The sequence below is a fragment of the Charadrius vociferus genome, unplaced genomic scaffold, assembly GCF_000708025.1.
Source record: "Charadrius vociferus isolate BGI_N301 unplaced genomic scaffold, ASM70802v2 scaffold136, whole genome shotgun sequence".
NCBI classification, from domain to species: Eukaryota; Metazoa; Chordata; class Aves; order Charadriiformes; family Charadriidae; genus Charadrius; species Charadrius vociferus.
In genome coordinates, this window is record NW_009648960.1 from 2,280,036 (window position 1) to 2,300,182 (window position 20,147).

General features: G+C 37.6%; 1 protein-coding gene across 1 annotated transcript in view; it reads right to left on the reverse strand.

The window, feature by feature from the left end:
• SPAG16 (sperm associated antigen 16) overlaps window positions 1-20,147 on the reverse strand; it is a 326,638-nt gene that overhangs the window by 193,073 nt on the left and 113,418 nt on the right. The window lies entirely within an intron of this gene.

Consider the following 20,147-nt stretch of genomic DNA (forward strand, 5'->3'; position numbering starts at 1 on the left):
GGCTTACATATCTAGCAGACTACGCCATGAAAGATTTCAGATGCACTGACATCTGGAGAATAGTTCTTCCGCCTCTACTACTCTTAGTTATGCCAACTCACTCAGTATGCGCTGAGCTGTGTACTCCATCGCCTTGCTGTTATGTCAGATTCTTCCTGGTTACTGCTGGTCTCTGGAAGCACATCTTGTTCCCCGGGTCTGTCTAACAACAGATTTAAGACATCCATCATACTTTTTGTGTCCTCAAGCAGTTCTTTAGGGAGCTTGGATATTCAAGTCTTGGGATCCCAGTTTTAAAAACCATGAAGGATAGCTTACTCCCTGCTTTATTCCCACATTAAAGATTAAAAAAAAAAATAATAATTCTTTATTTAAAAACCTACTTGTTAAACATAAAAAAAAGACTTTAATATGAAACGACATCTAATTTACATATCACAGTTGTAAGACATCTCATATGGGACACAGGAACTTCAATGTCTTCATCTGCAGGGCCTCAAATATTTCTTGGGCAGTTAATCTAAAAATGAGTTCGCACCTTCAGCAAAAATTACTTGCAAAGAATAACTTTTGCACCATGATATTCAATGACAATCCTAAAATCCTGGACCATCTCAAACTGCATTTACTTTCATTTAGCTCAGTAAGCGGATTTGGTGTTTTCAGACTTTAGGGAGCATCACATCCTTCTGCAAAAAGTTTTGAAAATCCAGGCAGCTAGCAAGTGTGCTTCCAGAATCCTTCAGGCAAGGTCATTTGAGGAAAAAAGTGTATTTTTCCAAGTGTACCTAATGGCTGCCTAGAAGCTTCCCTTAAGACAAAGTAATAACCCTCTTAAGAGAACAGCATAAGGACAGTTTCCCTAAAAAAAATGCAAGCTATTATCATAGAATCATAGAGTGGTTTGGGTTGGAAGAGACCTTTAAGGATCATCTAGTTCCAACCCCCCTACCATGGGCAGGGATACCTTCCACTAGACCAGATCACTCAAAGCCCCATTCAATCTGGCCTTGAATGCTTCCAGGGATGATGCATCTACAACCTCTCTCAGCAACCTGTTCCAGTGTCTTGCCACCCTCACAGTAAAGAATTTCTTCCTGATAGCTAATCTAAATGTACACTCTTTTAAATCTATCTTCTCTCAGTTTAAAACCATTACCCCTCATCATATCACTACACTCCCTGATAAAGAGTCCCTCTCCACCTTTCCTGGAGCGCCCCTTTAACTACTGGGAGACTGCAATAAGGTCTCCCCAGAGTCTTGTCTTCTCCTGGCTGAACAATCCCAACTTTCTCAGCCTGTCCTCATAGAAGAGGTGCTCCATCCCTCTGATCATCTTCATGGCCCTCCTCTGGACTCGCTCCAACAGGTCCATGTCCTCCTTAGGGTGGGGACCCTAGAGCTGGATGCAGTAATCCAGGTGGGGTCTCACCAGAGCAGACTAGAGGGGCATAATCACCTCCCTCGACCTGCTGGCCACACTTCTTTTGATGTAGCCCGGGATACAGTTAACCTATTAGCCCTTCTTCTTTTCATTTGGTAATTTCAGGAAATAAACCCTGAATTTGCAGATGATTCCTAAAAAAGCATTCTGTATGAGGCACTGTCACCTGTTTCTTGCGAGTCTAAAATGCCTGAAGCTGGTGATAGCAGTTTCTTGTACTCACTTAGAGCATGACGTTCCTGAGCGTGTCTTCACATTTCCAGCATCTGACCTCCCTTGATTCCCAAGCTCCCACTGTCCATGTCACTGACAAAGATGTTAAACAGCACCAGTCCCAGCACTGACCCCTGAGGAATACCACTCATCACTGGTTACCACTTTGACATCAAGCTGTTGGCAGCAACTCAGTGCAACCATCCAGCCAATATTATCCACCAAGTAGTCCATCCATCAAATCCACGTCTCTCCAATTTAGAAACAAGGATTTCATGTGGGACAGTGTCAAATGCTTTGCACAAGTCCAGGTAGATGACACCAGTTCCTCTTCCCTTATCCACCAATGCTGTGACGCCACCATAGAAGGCCACCAAATTTGTAAGACACTATTTGCCTCTCGTGAAGCCACGTTGGCTGTCACCAATCACGTCCTTATTTTCCACATGCCTTAGCATGGTTTCCAGGAGGATCTCCTCCATGATCTTGCCAGGCACAGAGATGAGACTGACTGGCCTGTAGTTCCCCAGGTCTTCCTTTTTTCCCTTTTTAAAAATGGGGGGTTTGTCTCCCCTTTTCCAGTTGGCAGGAACTTCGCCGGACTGCCACAACTTCTCAAATATGATGGATAGTGGCTTAGCAACTTCATCTGCCAGTTCCCTCAGGACCAATGGATGAATCCCATGGACTCGTGCACCTTCAGGTTCCTTAGACAGTCTTGAACCTGATCTTCTCCTCATTCTCCCAGTCCCTGCCTTTGCCTTCTGTGACTTGGGCAGTGTGGCTAGAGTATTTGCCAGTGAAGACTGAGGCAAAAAAGTCATTGAGTTCTTCAGCCTTGCCCATATCCCAGGTGACCAGGTCTCCTGTTTCGTTCTGGAGAGGGCCCACATTTTCCCTATTGTCTAAAGAACGACAATACAGATCCCTTTTCATTGCCCCCCTCTCTCCCCACCCCCTGTATCGTTCTGTCTACCAGATAAGGATCATCTTTACTTGGTTATCTAGTGTTCTTTTGTAGTTGAACAGCAGATAAAACAAAAATATCATCACAATTCCTAGACTGGAAATAGACCTGCAAATCCAACTTCGGATTCCTCAACGCATTTTTAATTATAGAATCATTATTCAGTTGCTTTCTTTCCTCAAATGCCCTTGCCTGAAAAAAAAAAAAAAAAAAAAAAAAGGAAGAAGAAATGCTCTACTTCTCAATTTCTTCTACTAATCTATCGATTTTATGAGATATTACCTTAATTTAGCACAACACAGTGTGAGCAGCCATCTAGTTTTTCACTTGTCAATGCTCAATGGAGTATGTCAGTGCTGGACTGATGACAGGTAGGTGTGCCTTCCAAAAATTCTGCACTAGCTGCACTGTCTACACGTCATATTGCCTTACCTCTGATTCATGAAGTTGACTTGCTTCAGAGTCATTATTACTGATTTAACTAAGAGCTTTACTATTTTAAAAATAAATATCTATTTATTGAAGCCAATGAAAAGAGACTAATGTTGCCAACAAGAGAACTGCAAGAACAGACAGATGCTTGACAGAAGCAGAGGAAGCTAAATCAGTAATCCAACACTCACCATATTATGCATTTCTACCAGAAAGTAGGCTCACAGTCTCCTATTCCTTGAGAGTTTCAATTAAAATTTTATTGTAAATACCTATCAATATTATCTGTATTGATAACAAACAGAAAAATAAGAATTCACCTTGAAATATTGATAGTCGCCTGCCTAACAAGAATATCCTGTAGTGTCTCTGTAAATCACAGGTAAAACAAATGAAACACTTAAACCCCACAATTTACAAAAGCCCTTTCAGGCAGAGAGATCCAAGAAGAATACACGATATCCCTAAAAGCATAGGGACTGCTAACTTCCACTGATTTCTCTTCAGTCCTAATACCAGTGATTTCAAAATGCATTTATATACCATCTTTGAATACGTACTTTTGAAGATGAGTATCTGCTCATAACGACAGTAAGTAGGCTATATATGTTGTCACAGACCTACCTCGCAAAGAAAAGTCAGTTTTGAAGACCATCAACAATTAGAATAGCTTTCCCCACCAGGAACACCAGACCAGCCAGCCCATCCAACACTAGATGGCATCACTAGTAGCTGAGGAATATTGAAAAAGGTGTTTCTGAAGCTAGTGCCATTTGAAGAGTACTGTGACTCCTCAACACTTTGATTAGCTTTTAAATTTTGCAAGTTTTATGCATCTCCATTTACTAGCTGAAAAGATTGATGATGGACTAATTCTTGCAAGCGATGTGTCTAATTATCAAAGTGAGGGTGCTTTACTAAGGGATTTTTAATTTAATAAGGCCTTCCATAGGTAGTAATCATCTCATTATGTGACAACAATAGCAATACTGTGCTTTACTCCTATACTAACATTAAAAGGAAGGAGCTGGAATTTTCACCGTACTTAATTTCATACCTCTAAAACCTATCTTGAAAGGGTATCATTTGTTTAGATAAAGGGGGTAAAAAAACATTTAAGTACCAACATTCCCCTTAAAAAATTTCACATTCATCATGGCAAAAGAAGTGCTGAATATCTGAAGTCTTTTTTCTTCCCAAACTTATATTTTCATGTTTGAAAGACAGCTAAATAACATTTCCATTCACATGGAAAGTGAAAGGCTTTCTGATGTTTTACATTTTTATGATTTTAGAAAATACAAGTGAACAAAAGTTGAAGAAAAATTAAAGTGCTAAAGCAAGCTCTAAGACCACATCATTAATGAATTTCTCAGGTTGTTTTCAGCACTTAAAAATAGGAAAAATTAACTACTGCAATTCTTTTGAGTATTAGGAATCAGCAGCAGGAAGAATCCTCAGTACACAAAGCAGTTTTGCGTAAAATTGTCTTCATGCAAGCCTCGGATTTGAAGTCTATTACATACCAAAATCATGGTGGTGTTCTTGGTGCTGCCATAATTTTCAGGTTGTTAGAGAATGATCATCAGAAATAGTAAACTGTATGAGAGATGTCACGCTACAATGTGGTTCAATTTTTATACGTACTTTAATTGTTGTATCAGTTGTGATTTTTTTTTAGGAAACTAAACCCACATACAGTAAGAATCAGTTGGTAAATCACGATATTTGAAAGATGCTTCATTAAAATATAGACAATAACAAAATTTCCAAGGTATTATGGATGCATATAGTTTTAGCAAGGATTTTGTTGTCTAGCCTTCCACTGGACTTTGAATCACAGTAGGAAATGGGCTGCAAAGACTGAAATAAGGCAGTTCCTCCCTTTCTCCATAAAATGTCTTCCGGGTTGGGGGGGGAGAAAAATGAAGGTGGGGGGAGAAGAAAAAGGGACAGAAAAAAGTTTCTTATTATCTATGTTTTTTCTTTCAAGTTAACTCCAAGTCAAATTCTTAACAATGCTGTTAGTCCTTTGAAGAGATGGCAATGGCTGATAACTTCAAATGAGCTCCTAGATAAAGGGTCAACTAAATTGCTCATTGAAATTGATGAAGCACACTATGGGGAAAAATCCAATAACTTCCCCATGAAAAGGAGACTCAAGTTCTGGGCTGCACAAACCCCATTAAGTCAGCAAAAGAGATGGCTGATTTGGAGGAAGTGTTCCCTCCCCCACCAAGTGCGGCTCTGGTTCAACTTGAAATACTCCATTTGTGCTCAATTTTTATGCACAGGTTAGGTTGGATTTTTTCCCCACCAAGGCAGAAAGGTCAACTTTGACACACTCTGTAGGAAATGCTTGTACGTTAGACATAGAAATACTTCTAAATGTAATAATAAAAAGTTCAAAAGCATCAAACCAAGATGAACTATGTAGTCTGGTTTCAAACAAAACATGTTTATTTACTTAAAGCCATCTTTTCCCAGTTTTCTTCCTTATCTGAAGAATATGACAATACTATTTGTGGACAAGCAAAATAAGTTTTTCTGGACTTTACTTCAACCACCAAACAGAAAAGAAAACTTAGAAAACTCTAAATAGAGTACTAGCAGCTAGTAATACCAGCCAAGGATCTACACGTATAATTAAAGCTATTTACAGGGGAAATGGATGCTAGCTAAATAGAAGAATTAGAATTAAACTAAACTCAGCTCAGGTTTTGTGCTGAAGACACTGCTAATCTGTACAGTCTGTTCCCATGTGATTTAAAAAATAAAATAAAATCCAAATTCAATTGAAGTATTTCTCCTATTTGTAAAAGACAAAAAAAAGATATGTTTTTTCTAAACTGTGATCCAGTCAAGGAGAATGTTGTTCTTTGCTTTATTGAAATAAAGGAAACAGCCTCAAAGCATTGCTTCTAGGAATGTAACGATCCCCTAATCTAGAATAATATTATGTTCTTAGAGAAGCAGGGTTCCTTATAGTTACATAACAGGTAGCTAACAAAATGAATAAAAGCCTCCAAGTCAAGTGTAATTTTTCATAGGAACTGCAAATCAACTTGAGAATTATAAAGAACAAAAATAAATCTCTAAGTTTCCCTGTTTCTCACTTTTCCAGTAGACTATATACCCCACATTTTTCACTATGCTTGTGAGTTAGAATTCTTTAACACTAGCCCCCACTTCGACTGTACCGCATTAAAAGAGCCTTGCAATCTTAGGTACTGTTTTGTTATATGCAGATTAGTTTACATGTGGGTAATTTATCATTTAATTACTCTGTAGTAATTGGAAAAAGATCAAATGATTTCTCCCTTTATAGATCAGATAATTAATGGTTATTTCTATGATAATTTGTCAAGGCACAGCTGGAAGAATTAGACAACTATTCAGCTAAAGTGCACATAATCATTTTAGCATTAACATAATCTGAGTGATATAACCATTTCTGCAATTATACATAGCTCTAGAAGTCCTTACGCCATCCGTTTACAAGGACATAAGTGAGTATGTATTTTTGAAGATATCCCAGTGGACACCTGGAAAGAGGAGAGGGGTTACCAGTTTAGCAAAATACGAAATAAGTAAAACTAATCCGGTTTTGCAGTATCATTGCAAATCATATATCATCTCACTTGAAAATTTAAACTGCAGTTTTGCGAGTGCCAGGAAGGGTGGGACAGACTGCAGAACTAGTGAGCTATACTGGCTTAAATTATACCTTAGACTGCAATCTGTGATCAGTAGATCCTGTCCTGTAGGAGGGTTTTCTTTCTACCACATATAAGACTTGATAAGAAAACTTTCTTACTGTTCCTGTTTGTAACAAATGTATTTGGCAAAAAGATAAACTCTATGAGTTCCTCCCTTGGTTCCTTTTATCTTCAGTACATTGGTTGGTTTGTTTTTGTTTTTAACTGCATTGTCTACTTAACAGAATAGATTTGAGAAGAGAGGTGCATTAACTTTATCTTCCGTGCCAAAGACAAATATATTCAGATGCCAAAAAGTTACCTTCAGGTTAAAACTAATGATCTGCATATTGCCTTTATTTTTTCCAATTTGATTCTCATAAGTAAACCAGAAGTTCCTCTGTTTCCAAAAAAAAAAAAAAAAAAAAAAATGCCTTGAACAAGTTTGCTAAAAGAGAGGTAAAAAAAGAGAGTAACAGAATCATGAAAAATATAAACACAAACCGAATGCATAGTTCCAACCTAGTCACATAGCCACAGTAAACTGACCTAAGTTCTGCCTAGTTCACAACCACACAGGTTAAAAACCATACTTCCAAATCTACTGTTGCACTTCTCTGTACACGTTTAATATATAGCTTTTCTATAGAAAGGTTCAATTAATTTTGAAACTGCTTTCTAGAAAGCTAAAGAGTATTATTAATTTTTCTTATGTTAGAAGATTTACAGTATTCCATTATGAACAGAGAAAAAAGGCAGCATATTCAAATTGAGTTTTACAGTACTGAATTTACAGCACCAAACCTGGGAAATTGCACTTGCAGAAGTTCCAGTAAAGTCCTGCAAGAGCCTTTGGACTCTAAGTTTGTCCTGAAACAACAGGCTAGGTATGAGCATCAGATAAGGTCAAGCTCCACCTAAATATACTATTTATGACCTTTTACTACTGTAAGCAGCGAGATGTAGGATTCACCAAGAATTTAATCTCCTTTGAATTGCATTTCAGTAATAAACATCTCTTCTACCTTTCTTTGTTATTTATTTTCAGTCAGCTCTGTTTACTAAAAACCATGCAAAAAATATGATGAAGAGGTTGTGTGAGAGCTTGATAGTGTACAAAAAAAAATAAATTGGTATGACAATATATTGCATTTTCACTTTTACAGAGACTCAGATAAACGGCTGTAATTTGATCTTCAAAATGAGTATCCTATTTTTAAAAAGGAAGAGTTATAATAATGCAATTTTTTCCAGGTTGAAGACACTTCATACTGGCACAATATTAATACAAATCTGGCATCAATATTTTAAATCCGTATATGCTCCTATACTTGTGTCTATTTATAATACTATTAATTTATAATACAACAGGCCACTTAAACTTCTAAAGTGTGCAAAAACCCCCAACCCAAACAGCTGTCAAGCAAAAAATATCAAGCTAAAAACTGAAACCACTTACATTATGCAATTCCTTAGGCCCTTAGCATTTGAAAACATTTTATCAAAATGACAATTACTACTACACTGCTTTTTCATGCACATTTGTGGTGTAACTATGCCTTAAAGATCACTCCAGTGCTGAATGCCAGCTGCTGTATTCATAGTTGGGCCACCGGTTCCATCAGGAACAGACACAGCCATTGCAGGCAGCAACATCCCCATGCAGTTTTCATTTAAACAGGATTAGAGGCGTTCAACCCCATTCTGATGGACTCTTATCTAAGTGAGTACAATTAAATACACACTTAAAGTAAAGATTTTGTTAAACAACTGCAGAATGTGCTTGAATGCCATGCTATATAAGAAACATAAACCAGCGCCTACTAGGCAGAGAAATTTCAGAGAAACTGGACGAGAGAAGACAGACACTGGGTTGTACAAGTCATTCATCTTTTAAATGAAAAAGATCATCATAAGAATATTTTTTTCTTCCTTCCTTGAACCCCAGCTATATAAATTCTCATTCAGTGTGGAGTGCGGCCCATTAAAAGAAAGAAGGCTGAGGAAAAAACTGTTTAACAGATTTGTGTTCACTCTAGAATACTAAAAGAGCTGGAAAAGAAAAGGCAAGCCCATTAACTAGGATTTTAAATAACACTAACCTTGGTCGTATCTGACTGAAAAACAGCAACTCAGAATAGCAGTACAAATAATGCCTGCAGCTGTAGTTAAGGCAGAGAAAGCAGCAGGGCCATTTTAAAACTTGATGTGATCTTGAACACATGCAAAGCTTTAGAATCATTTTAGCAGAAAACAATAATCAAAATACAGAAGTGTTCCAACAAACCCCATCGATTTTACTAAACATGCTGTTCTGAATTAATTCAGCAAGGTAGCCAGGATTCAAGGCAAAGCTAGTCAAAGATCAGCTGAGGAGACAAGTCATATCTAGTATTTCCATAAGCAGCTCTTATACAAATACTGGCATTCTAACAAAAGTCATCACAAGAAGATGAGACTGCACTGTTCGTACATAGGCAAACCGGAATAATAAAACTGGATGCCACTGTGGATCAAAGCAAGAGAAACAAGATGTAGTTCAATACTACAAATCAAGAGATTATACAACGGCCTACAATAATTTCTGCTAAATTCTGGAGATGTTAACAGCTGGAAGTGAGCAGCATATTGTATTATGAAGAAAACTGCTTAATGTGTCCATGGAAAAAGCTGCCACAGTCTTTGGTCATAATTTCTTGAACAGCTGAATCAAAATAATGGTTTGCCATTATTTTAGAGGGTTAACTCTATCTACTTTTCACGACCCCCATTTTTCCCTCACCAGGTCCAGGCCATACAGTCCTGCCTCTGCCCCCTCACAGGTGTCTTAGGTCTACATGTGACTGAATTCCACACACTAGTGCAGTGGCTTTTTCTTTTTGATTTTTTTTTTTTTTGGCTTTTGACGATATCTAAGGATGGAGGCTACACAATCTCTGTGGGCAACCTTTGCCAGCGCTTGGTCACACTCATAATGAAAATGCATTTCCTTGTTTACCCCTTATCCTGGGTTAACACGTTAAACAGTCTCACACAAACAGGATCATAGAATCGTTTTGGTTGGAAAAAAGCCTTAAGATCATCGAATCCAACTTTTAACCTAGACACTGCCAAGTTACCACTAAACCATGTCCCTCAGCACAACATCTACACATCTTTTAAACACCTCCAGGGATGGCGATTCCACCACTTCCCTGGGCAGCCCATTCCAATGTTTGACAACATTTTCAGTGAAGAAATTTTTCCTAATATCTAATCTAAACCTACTCTGGTATAACCTGAGACCATTTCCTCTTGTCCTATTGCTTTTTACCTGGGAGAAGAGATGGACCCCACCTCGATACAACCTCCTTTCAGGTAGTTGTAGAGCATGATAAGATCTCCCCTCAGCCTCGTTTTCTCCAGGCTAAAAAACCCCAGTTCCCTCAGCCACTCCTCATAAGACTTGTTCTCTAGACCCCTCACCAGGTTTGTTGCCCTTCTCGGGACACGCTCCAGCGCCTCAATGCCCCTCCTGTAGTGAGGGGCCCAAAACCGCACACAGTACTCAAGGTGCAGCCTCCACAGTGCTGAGTACAGAGGTACAATCACTTCCCTAGTCCTGCTGGCCACACTATTCCTGATACAAGCCAGGATTCTACTGACCTTCTTAGCCACCTGGGTACACTGCTGGCTCATCTTCAGCTGGCTGTTGACCCCCAGGTCCTTTTCTGCCAGCCACTCTTCCCCACACCTCTAGCACTGCATGGGGTTGCTGTGACCCAAGCGCACGACCCGGCATTTGGCCTTGTTCAACCTCATACCATTGGCCTCGGCCCATCAATCCAGTGAGTCCAGATCCCTCTGTAAGGCCTTCCTACCCTCAATCAGATCAATGGAAGATGAGCAGAGGGAGAGAAGTAGGACCTTGCTCTTACAGCAGCAGTGAGCTACTAAATCGGCTTATCCCGTCTGAAAATAAAGCCTGGAAATGTATCAGATGAGAAAGTAAAGTATTGCTTACCAATCATCAAAACCTCCTTTAAAATGTATGTAAAATTCTGGTTACATAAATTCAAGAAGGATGAACCCAAATTGGAAAGAGTACAAAGGAAAAAATGGTAAAATGCACAATGGAATGAATAGCTGGAGTTACAAGAAGAGACTGACTTATTTAGCTTGCTAAACCAAAGACTGAAGGAGACATGGGTACTTACAGAATTATTTGGATTAAATTATGAAAGCAAGACAACAACACTGTAAAACCTATAATAGGTATCTCTCATGATTAAACGTGAAATCTGAAAAATTAGTGAATAATAGACATGAAAGGTTTTAGAAATTAATTTGATTAAAAAAATAAAAATATAAACCCCTGTTGTTTTGTGGGTTTTTTTTAAAGTATTAAGATGCAACTTAAAAGTATCAAACTCTGTGGTTGCCTGTACCAATACTGGAATGCAACATGAACACCTCTTCTGTATTCCTGAACTTGCAGTATACTGTGCCAATAAAACAAGAAGTGTAAGGCTGTATAAAATCACAAACAGAATGTCAGCTACCTCACATATCTTTGCAACAGACATTTTCCAGGGACTGCTATAATCTTGCAGAATATATTATAAAAGTTCCTGCTATTGAAGAATCTATTCATTATCCATACACAAAGATCTGAAATATCTGTTCATGACCTCAACAGTTTGGGGAGGTTTTCCTCTTCCTTTCTGCTTTTTCTTTTGGTTTTGCTCCTTTCTCTACCTCCACAGTTACTCACCATAAAAGAGAGCATTTTGAATCTGATTACCATTCCACAGTGACGGTTGCAGTCCTGAATGCCTGAAAAGCCTAAGTGAAACATTCAGTTATATACGCTGCTCTTTCTCTCCTTGCTGAACAATGCGTTCTTGATGCACTCTGGGCAGATGAGATCAGATACCCCTTCCACAAAACTCAGCATCCAATTACGAAGGAGAACAAGGACCGGAGCTCAGGCTTCTGTCAAATATATTAATCTCCTCTCCAGACAACAGCAGTTGCAGGAAAAGCAGCAAGGGAAAATGTGGGGCTCTGAAGCAGTTTCTTTTCACAAAGGGAGAGAGTTGGAATTTCCTTCAGGTTGTGAACTTCATGGCTCAGTTTATCTTTTGTAAATGGTTGTATTCTGCAGTAGCATTGCAGACATGATGTGCTGTAAAGCATGCTAAATTGTTAGGTGAACAGAGCTATACAAATATAAAACTTTTCCATTACCACAGTAGGCCTGTATATTGTTGGCACTTTTGGTTGAAGCCATTGCAAGATTAGAACATAGGAGCACAAACCTAAGACTTTTCGGCTCATCCTATGATAGTTTTCTTACAGTTCTTTGGTGTGCATGAGAAATACGTGCAGCACATAAAATCAGCCCTTAAATTTCAGGGAATAGACTAGTGCTTGTTTGGAATACTGATCACTTGTCCACAGGCACTTAAAACTTCAAACTGGTTGGTCTAAGAAGATTGTGCCAATTTTCTTTCTGGTTGTGATCCAGCTACTTTTAAGTAGCGTCATCACAGTGACTTTCTGAAAGTATTTTTGTTATGCTCATTTAGTTTTGGACACAGACAGGAACTTGTTTTTCCTTCTCAAATAGGTCTGTTATCAAACCTTATTTATTACATGTATACAACTTTTACATAGGATTATTCAGAAGGAGCTAAAAGGACTGCACCTTTTAACATGGTGAAGGCAACCCTTTTGTTTGCTACTCATGGTTAAGCAAAGCCTGCAATAAAAGCAGTAGCAATGAAGCACGGTAAAATTATTCCCAATAATCTATATGGTAGGACAACTTCAGCTGTCCTCAATCCATGTGGTGCACAACAGGAAAGGAAGAATGCTCCTGGAACAGTCACAGAATGGTAGGATTTGGAAGGGACCTTTGGAGATCATTTAGTCCAACCCCCCTGCCAAAGCAGGTTCACCTAAAGCAATCCCAATCAACAGCTGATTGAATCACAAACTCTGCACGAGATGCATTTGCAATCTGAAAGTTGGAGATACCTCAGAGTTGGGTTTTTTTATGACAAACAAGCTACTTGAAACCGTGTGTCTAACTAAAGTCACAAGCAACGGATTGTCCAGCCAGTGGCTGAATGGAACAAGCTAGTTGTCCAATATAATAAAGACAGGGTGGGGCTCGGGGGGGAGGGGGAGTGTGTTAGGTTTTTTATATCAGTTAATGAGATAAGTTTTCCAAGGGAAACGTCTCAAATTTCATTTGGCTTGCAAATCGTTGTTTGTTTTGGGTGGGGTTTTTGTTTTGTTTTGCTTTTTTAAAGCAGGAACCAGCAAATTGAGAAATTTAGCACTCGCAAACCTTCTTTTGTGGTTCCTTTCATCATAAAAGGAGAGCAAAATCCTCACGTTTAGATATCACCACCGCAGCAATTTTTTCTGTTGGTCAGAGACTTGTACCAACCAACTTCTGCAAATCCTTGAGACATTTTTATCAACACATTAAATGCATTCAGAAGAGCACTCTCATCAAGCACACTGACTACATAATGGACTTCCAAAGGCTGGTCAAGTAGAACAGATGCATCATGTAAGCCCTATTTAATCCTAACTCTATCAGGATCTTAGACATTCAACAGCTAAAATTGTGACTGGCTGATGCTGCAGTTTTGCACGGCTAGCTTTCATCTCATTCTTACCACTGCACATGAAATATGAAGTCCTGACACACAAGAACTCCTTCAAGAAAAGGTGACTGCATGCTTTTGGCAACATCCTGACAGAAGTTAGGTTCAACACACTAGTGCATATGAGTACGTGGATTTGCCTGCTGAAACAGAAGTGACATCCTTTTGGAAGGTAAAATACATCTGTCAAAAAAATTATGGATGATGTGATAATCTGATTAGCATGAAATTTTGATCTCAGATCTGTCCTATATGTCCTCCTCCCAACGCTAAAAAAACAATAATAAAAGTAACACATTATTCAAGTGAAATGTTTCTGAAACTGTGGTATTTTGACAAGAAATGAGCATTTCCCATTCAACAAAGCATGGCTTGATACCAAATTTGCAGTTACTGAAAACACACCTTCATGTAAACATTAAATAGTTCTTCATAATTATTAATTCCTAATTCATTTTTTTGTATCATTTTTTGGTAATCTGTAAAAGCTTATCTGTTTTTCCATGACTGAACTTGCTGAAAATGTCATGGAACAGAACAGTTCTTGCTTTTACAGTAAGCCCTCCAATATTTCATTATTTGTTTTCAAAACCTGTCTTAGTAGTGACTAATTCTGTGGGACACAACATTAAATTGCAGAATACCTCATTTCTCTGAATCTGAAGCAAAACTCTCACCTGGGAACACCATCTGTGTAGCCAGTTAGCTGACAAATTTCTTTTTCATTATACTAACCAATCATTGAAACAGAGATGGAATATTTTATATAGTACTTTGTACCCAAAATGTATTTGCAGAGGTAACCAGATGCCTCCTCATCCTGCCTCAGTTAAATACCCACTTTTCTCCTTACTAAATCATAGCAACAAACTAGAAGATTGCCAAAGGTTTACCTTTTTCATACTAACTGAAGAGAAAGAATCAGAGGCTTAATCCTATTACAATATTTGTTCGTTAATTTCCACTTGCAGGATAACTTGTATTTAATTTAAAATATAGCTTGTATTGCAAATACCTTAATGATTTCATCTGCACAGTACTTGCAAAGCAAAAAAAAAAAAAAAAAGTCCCTCATTTTCTGCTCTTCTAAAAGAGAATTGCAGTTTAGGTATTTTAGGGCGAACGCTTTCCCTTAAAGTATTTTGTGAATCCTGTTTCTAGACACAGAAAGATTTCTTAGTTTTGTTTATTTCATAACTATGAGAAATCGGGAAAATTACCAAGTTAGTTAAGCTTGCATACTTTCCATGTATTAATTAGTTTTTCCGCTTGGTTTGAGGATTTAAAACATGAGCATGTTCCACAGCAAAAACATAGTGTCAAATTAGTATGTTTAAGACTTGCAGTCAGTATCAATTATAGTATAGGAGAATTAACAACATCTTTATTAATGTATTAATGTACTCTGATGCATTAATGCATTTTGATGGGAAACTATCAAAGGCCTGAACTGAACTCATGTAGTTTTCAAATACAGCCTCAAGCTCACTTTCAAATTTGAATAAAGATCTTGCAGAAGTGCTTCTGGACTGATGACTAAAGAAGTTTCGTGGTCGAGTTCAGGTGGATCTTGGGTTCACAGAATGACATCATATCTGAGGTTGGAAGGGAACTTTGGAGAACGTCCAACCCAAGCCTCTGTTCAAAGCAGGGTCATCTAGACCAGGTTGCTCAGAACCATTTCCAGTCAGATTTTGAATATGTTCAAAGCCCACAGGGACTCCACAGCCTCTATGGGCAACCTGTTCCAGTGCTTGACCACCCTCAATATAAAAAAAAGCTTTTTTCCGATATTTAAATTGAATGTCTTGCATTTCTATCTGCAGCCAAGTTACCAAGTCTGACTTTAATCCAATTCAGCCACCTTTTTAAAAAGATTTCTGCACAACTTTGTGGGAGAAAAGTGCCTCCCACTGTAAGAGAAGATCAGGTTTGTGACTACCTGAGGAACCTGAACATACAGAAATCTGTGGGATCTGATGAGACACAGCCAGAGTCCAGAGGGAATTGACTGATATAGTTGCTAAACTCCATGATATTTGAAAAGTCATGGCAGTCAGGTGAAGTCCCTGATGGCTGGAAAAAGGGAAACATTGCACCCATTTTTTTAAAGGGTAGAAAGGAGGACTCTGGGAAACACTGACCTGTCAGCCTTAACTCTGTGCCTGGGAAGATCACGGAACAGATCCTCCTAGTAGCTATGCTAAGGCACATGGAGGACAGGGAGGTGATTTGAGACAGCCAGCATGGCTTCACCAAGGGCAAGTCCTGCCTGACCAATCTTGTGGCCTTCTATGATGGAGTGACTACATCAGTGCACAAGGGAAGAGCTCTGGATGTCGTCTATGTGGACTTCTGCAAAGCCTTTGACACGATCTCCCACAACATCGTTATTTCTAAATTGGAGAGATATGGATTTGATGGGTGGATGAGGAATTGGTTGGATGGTTGCATCCAGAGGGCAGTGGTCAATGGCTCAATGTCCAGATGAAGATCAGTCACAAGTGGCATTCCTCAGGCCAAAGAGACCAAGACAAAAATTTCAGAGAACTTATTTATGAATCATCTTTAAAAAAAGAAATCATCCCAAGATTTTGCCCTACCTATTATTAGCATCTGGATCAAACATAAGGCCTCTTTCAGCTGCTGAACTGCAAGGTATTCAACAAAATCTCTTGGTTCACTATTAGATGTTCTTATAAGTTTCCCTTGGGGACATGAAGTTTTGTAGTTCACACGTAATATTTTGATAGTCACTATAAAGCATAAGGAATTGGACAAGTAGCTCTAATTTTCATGAAAATTTAGATGATAACTTGGTGAATACAGCTTCCAACGCAGTAACTAATAAAGAAGCTGGAAGCCTAATTCCTAACATGCTTTCACTGCATATTAAAAAAGCCAATCTGTCAAACAAAACACTTTTTCTTATAAATCATACTTTCAAATATTCAGGATGTTTTATATAGCAGTGCAAACATCCCATGATAATATTGTATTCCTGTACCAAGGTAAGTATTTCATCAATAAAAATCCCAGAACTTTATCTCAAATTTCATTACACTTAAACATCTCAACATATTGAATTTGTCTACAGAAATATTCTTCCGGTCTCCACTACTTTCAGTCAACTAGAAGCACTGTCCTTCAAATGCTGACATTCCTGCAATAATAAGAAATTTTATTTCTCCTTTACTTTGTTTCCTTGCAGTACATCAGGATGTGAGACAATAGTTACACTGCTATAATTTGATTTTTGTTTGATTCACAGCATACTTAGGTCAGATGTTGAAAGCTTGAAAGTAAGGACACATTAGAAGGATGACAATCCTATTATTAAACTTCTGCTAGCTATGTAATTCTCCCTAGACATCCTGCAGTCAACATTAAAAATAAATGTATTTGGATTACAAAGGCAACAATCCTTGCTCTGTCGAAAACTCCTCAGTATGAGGTTCTTTTCCTGACAGGTAAATGCCTTCAAACTTTCATAAGCAAATGAAGGAAGGGCCCCACAAAGTCTCCCTTATTGCCCATTTATGCAGAGAGCAATTCAGCCTATACCTTTTGTTTGCTCACATGTTCTGTAAAGAGATCTATATTATAGCTCAATAATAAACAAAATTTGTAACTCTTTCCGGAGAGAGCTGTTTTTATTATGTAGACACATATTCATGGAAAGCAAGCGGTACTGTATTCCAGTGGCAATTAAGATTGCTCTGGGAAAATATCATCATGCTAATATTCTGTCACCAAAAAAATAAAAGACATTCCAATATGAAAACAAAAAACAAAACAAACCACCCAAACTACCCAACCACCAAACTACCACCAGTGACAGAGAAAAATAGAGATGACAGCCAGTTAGAAGGCGGGATGATTATTTGTATCTGTAAGCAAGTAAACTAAACAGCTTTAAATCAAAACATTTCTTAGGCAACTGTATTGTGAGGCTTCCATATGGCCACACACCAACTTGCACTGACTACTCTGATTTAAAGAATATTTAATATTTGATTCCGAAGTTTGGATCATAATACATAGTTATTGTATCACAGTACGATGTAGGACTCACCAACCAAAGGGAGAGATGCAGAGATTTACAAACCACATTTTGACTTTAAGAAAAAGATAAAGTAATCTTTCTTACAATAGCAAATCAGTGGGTTGTGGTTCTTTTTTTTTTTTTTTTTAAAGGTTGTGATTTAGTTTTAAATACAGACTTAAGCATAAACATTCACACTTAAAGAAAATGGTTACTACATTTAGATTAAGTTAATTTTATTAAACAGTATGGCTCAATTAACAAAGGAGAAATGTCAGACCTTTATGCAGAATATAAAAAAAAAAACCTATGACAGGGACATGCGACAATTAAACAAGCAGCTCACAGAATACATTCTCCAAATTTCAAAAGGAAAAGGAGCCATGTTTCAGAGATCCTTACAACTGCTTTCCAGCAAACACTTTGTAGCATCAAAGAAAAGCAGTCCAAGCATTTTTTTAAGTCTTACCTCCTAATTCTCTACCAAATACGCTGTTTTAAAATTACAAATGAAGAAAGGTGAAATATTAAGATATTAAGAAAGGGAAGAAGTTTCCTATTCTGCATTCTTTTCTACCCATTAGACGTTAGGCATTACATGAAGGAGAAGAGGAAATGAAGCAAGTAATGCAATAAGAAGTACAAAGTTCTGTAGCAATCCTTCTGGTTCTGCTGTCTAGAAGTTATTTTATCAACTCCTTCAGCACTATGTGTTAAATGTAAAGGAACTCTCAAACCACTAAGACCATTCAGACTTAAAAACAAAACCAAACCAAAACAAAAAACCACCAAAAACCCCTTAAGAGTGATCAAGGTAGCTGCCTGAGTCATCATTGACACAATCACTAACATCAGACATACGTGAGCAATTGCATTCCCACTAGCAAAGATAATCCAAAACAGAGGTGAGGAAATAATATCCAATTATTTAAACAACCTCCATACTTGAGGGGGTTTAATCAGGTGAACTACACAGCATCACTATAAACCATCAATAAAGAAGTTGAGTCTTGCTGGTCAGAGATACTTAATGAAAACATCTATTACGCCGATTTGCCCTAACTGGATTACATGAAAGGTGACAGCACTGCTCTTATTCTATCCTGCACGTGCCTGACACAAACTGGAAAAAAGGCCAGAAGATGAAGTAGCTTCTGAATGCTACTGAGAAAGTCTGTTCTGTTCTTAAGTCACAGATATATATAATGAAGTTAAAAGAATACTGTCCTCATCACTGAATCTTTTGGTTTGGGTTTTGTTTTTTATTCTTTTTTTTTTTTTCATACCCAAAGAGAGATCTGTATTTTGTGGCAGATGAAAATGCCATCAAAAGTTATGTCCTTGGGTAGACAGAAAAGGAGACCAAAAAAGAAATAATGGGAGAGGGATTTTCCTTATACTAACATTTTAAAGAGATCCTACTCCTGCTGTAAGCACATAGGCATTTTCCTTCTTATTTAAAGAATGTAATTGACTGTAGGAAAAAAAAAAACAATCAAAAAAAAAATCAGCAACTTCACAAAGCAATAAAAACATCCTGCAGAAAAAGCAAGCTCTTTGTAAATGTATTACAGTTCACATAGTTGGCTAGAATATGGTTAATATTTCATGTAAGTAGTATCAAGAATGACCAAACCTATATCTGGATATAGGTAGGTATGGGTGCACACCCACATTTCAGAGCTGCAATGCTATTTTCTTCTAAAAGAGCATCTGCCCAGCTAGGCGTTTTCTGTTCCTTAAGGAGTCTGATTTCACATCAGAAAATAAGTACGTCTTCATCAGTGGAAACAGTTACTTTCAATTTGATGAAATTAGTAACTTCCTGGGTTTTTTTTCCAAGTTATTAAACATGCAAGAACCTAGAATGGTCAATATAAGCCACGCAGTAATTTCGTAGTTTTCTTTTATCACAATAACCATTGCAGATTTAGAAGTCAATGCCCAAACTTCCTCATTTCAGAACTTCCCAATTAAAATAATGCAAGTTTCTTACCCTAAGTTCACATTACTGTAAGCAGCTGCATGCAGTTTTAGTTCTTATCCATAGTACATGCAGGTATTAATACCACAACTTTCCATTAAGTTAACTTTATACCACCAACCATGCAGAGAATTACTAAATGCACTAGGAAATTCATAATTATTTGTATTTTGCAGACATAAACAGCATAACAAATGACGTTTTATCTTGAACTACCTTAATAGATAGGACTCTCAGCAGAAAGTTCAATTCAGTCAAAAGTACTGACTGATAAGAAAACTGTAAAAGTACTAAGAAAACTAAGTTTGTAATTTAAATACATTTCCAGCAATGAAGTATGACTGGAATATTGCTTATAGAACAGCTACAGCACTATTGCTGTTCAATTTTGGGCTATCTATTCCAAAAATTATGAGATCTTCAACATCCCTTCAGTATTTCATAATATAGTTTAAGCACTCTATTTCTAATTTGGCCCAGTATGAACATCTGCAGTTAAAAAGCAATCAATGAGTTAACTACTAGACAGGTGAATTTGGACAAGGGATTGAAAAAACTATTAGCTGAACAGAATACATTCTTCAAATTAAAAAAGTAAAAAAACAAAAACAAATTAGGGTTTTTAAAAGTAAATTACTAAACACAGTTACTTTAAGTAGAAAGCTTTTTATTTCTTAAGTTTCAAAGCACTGGTTCCTGCT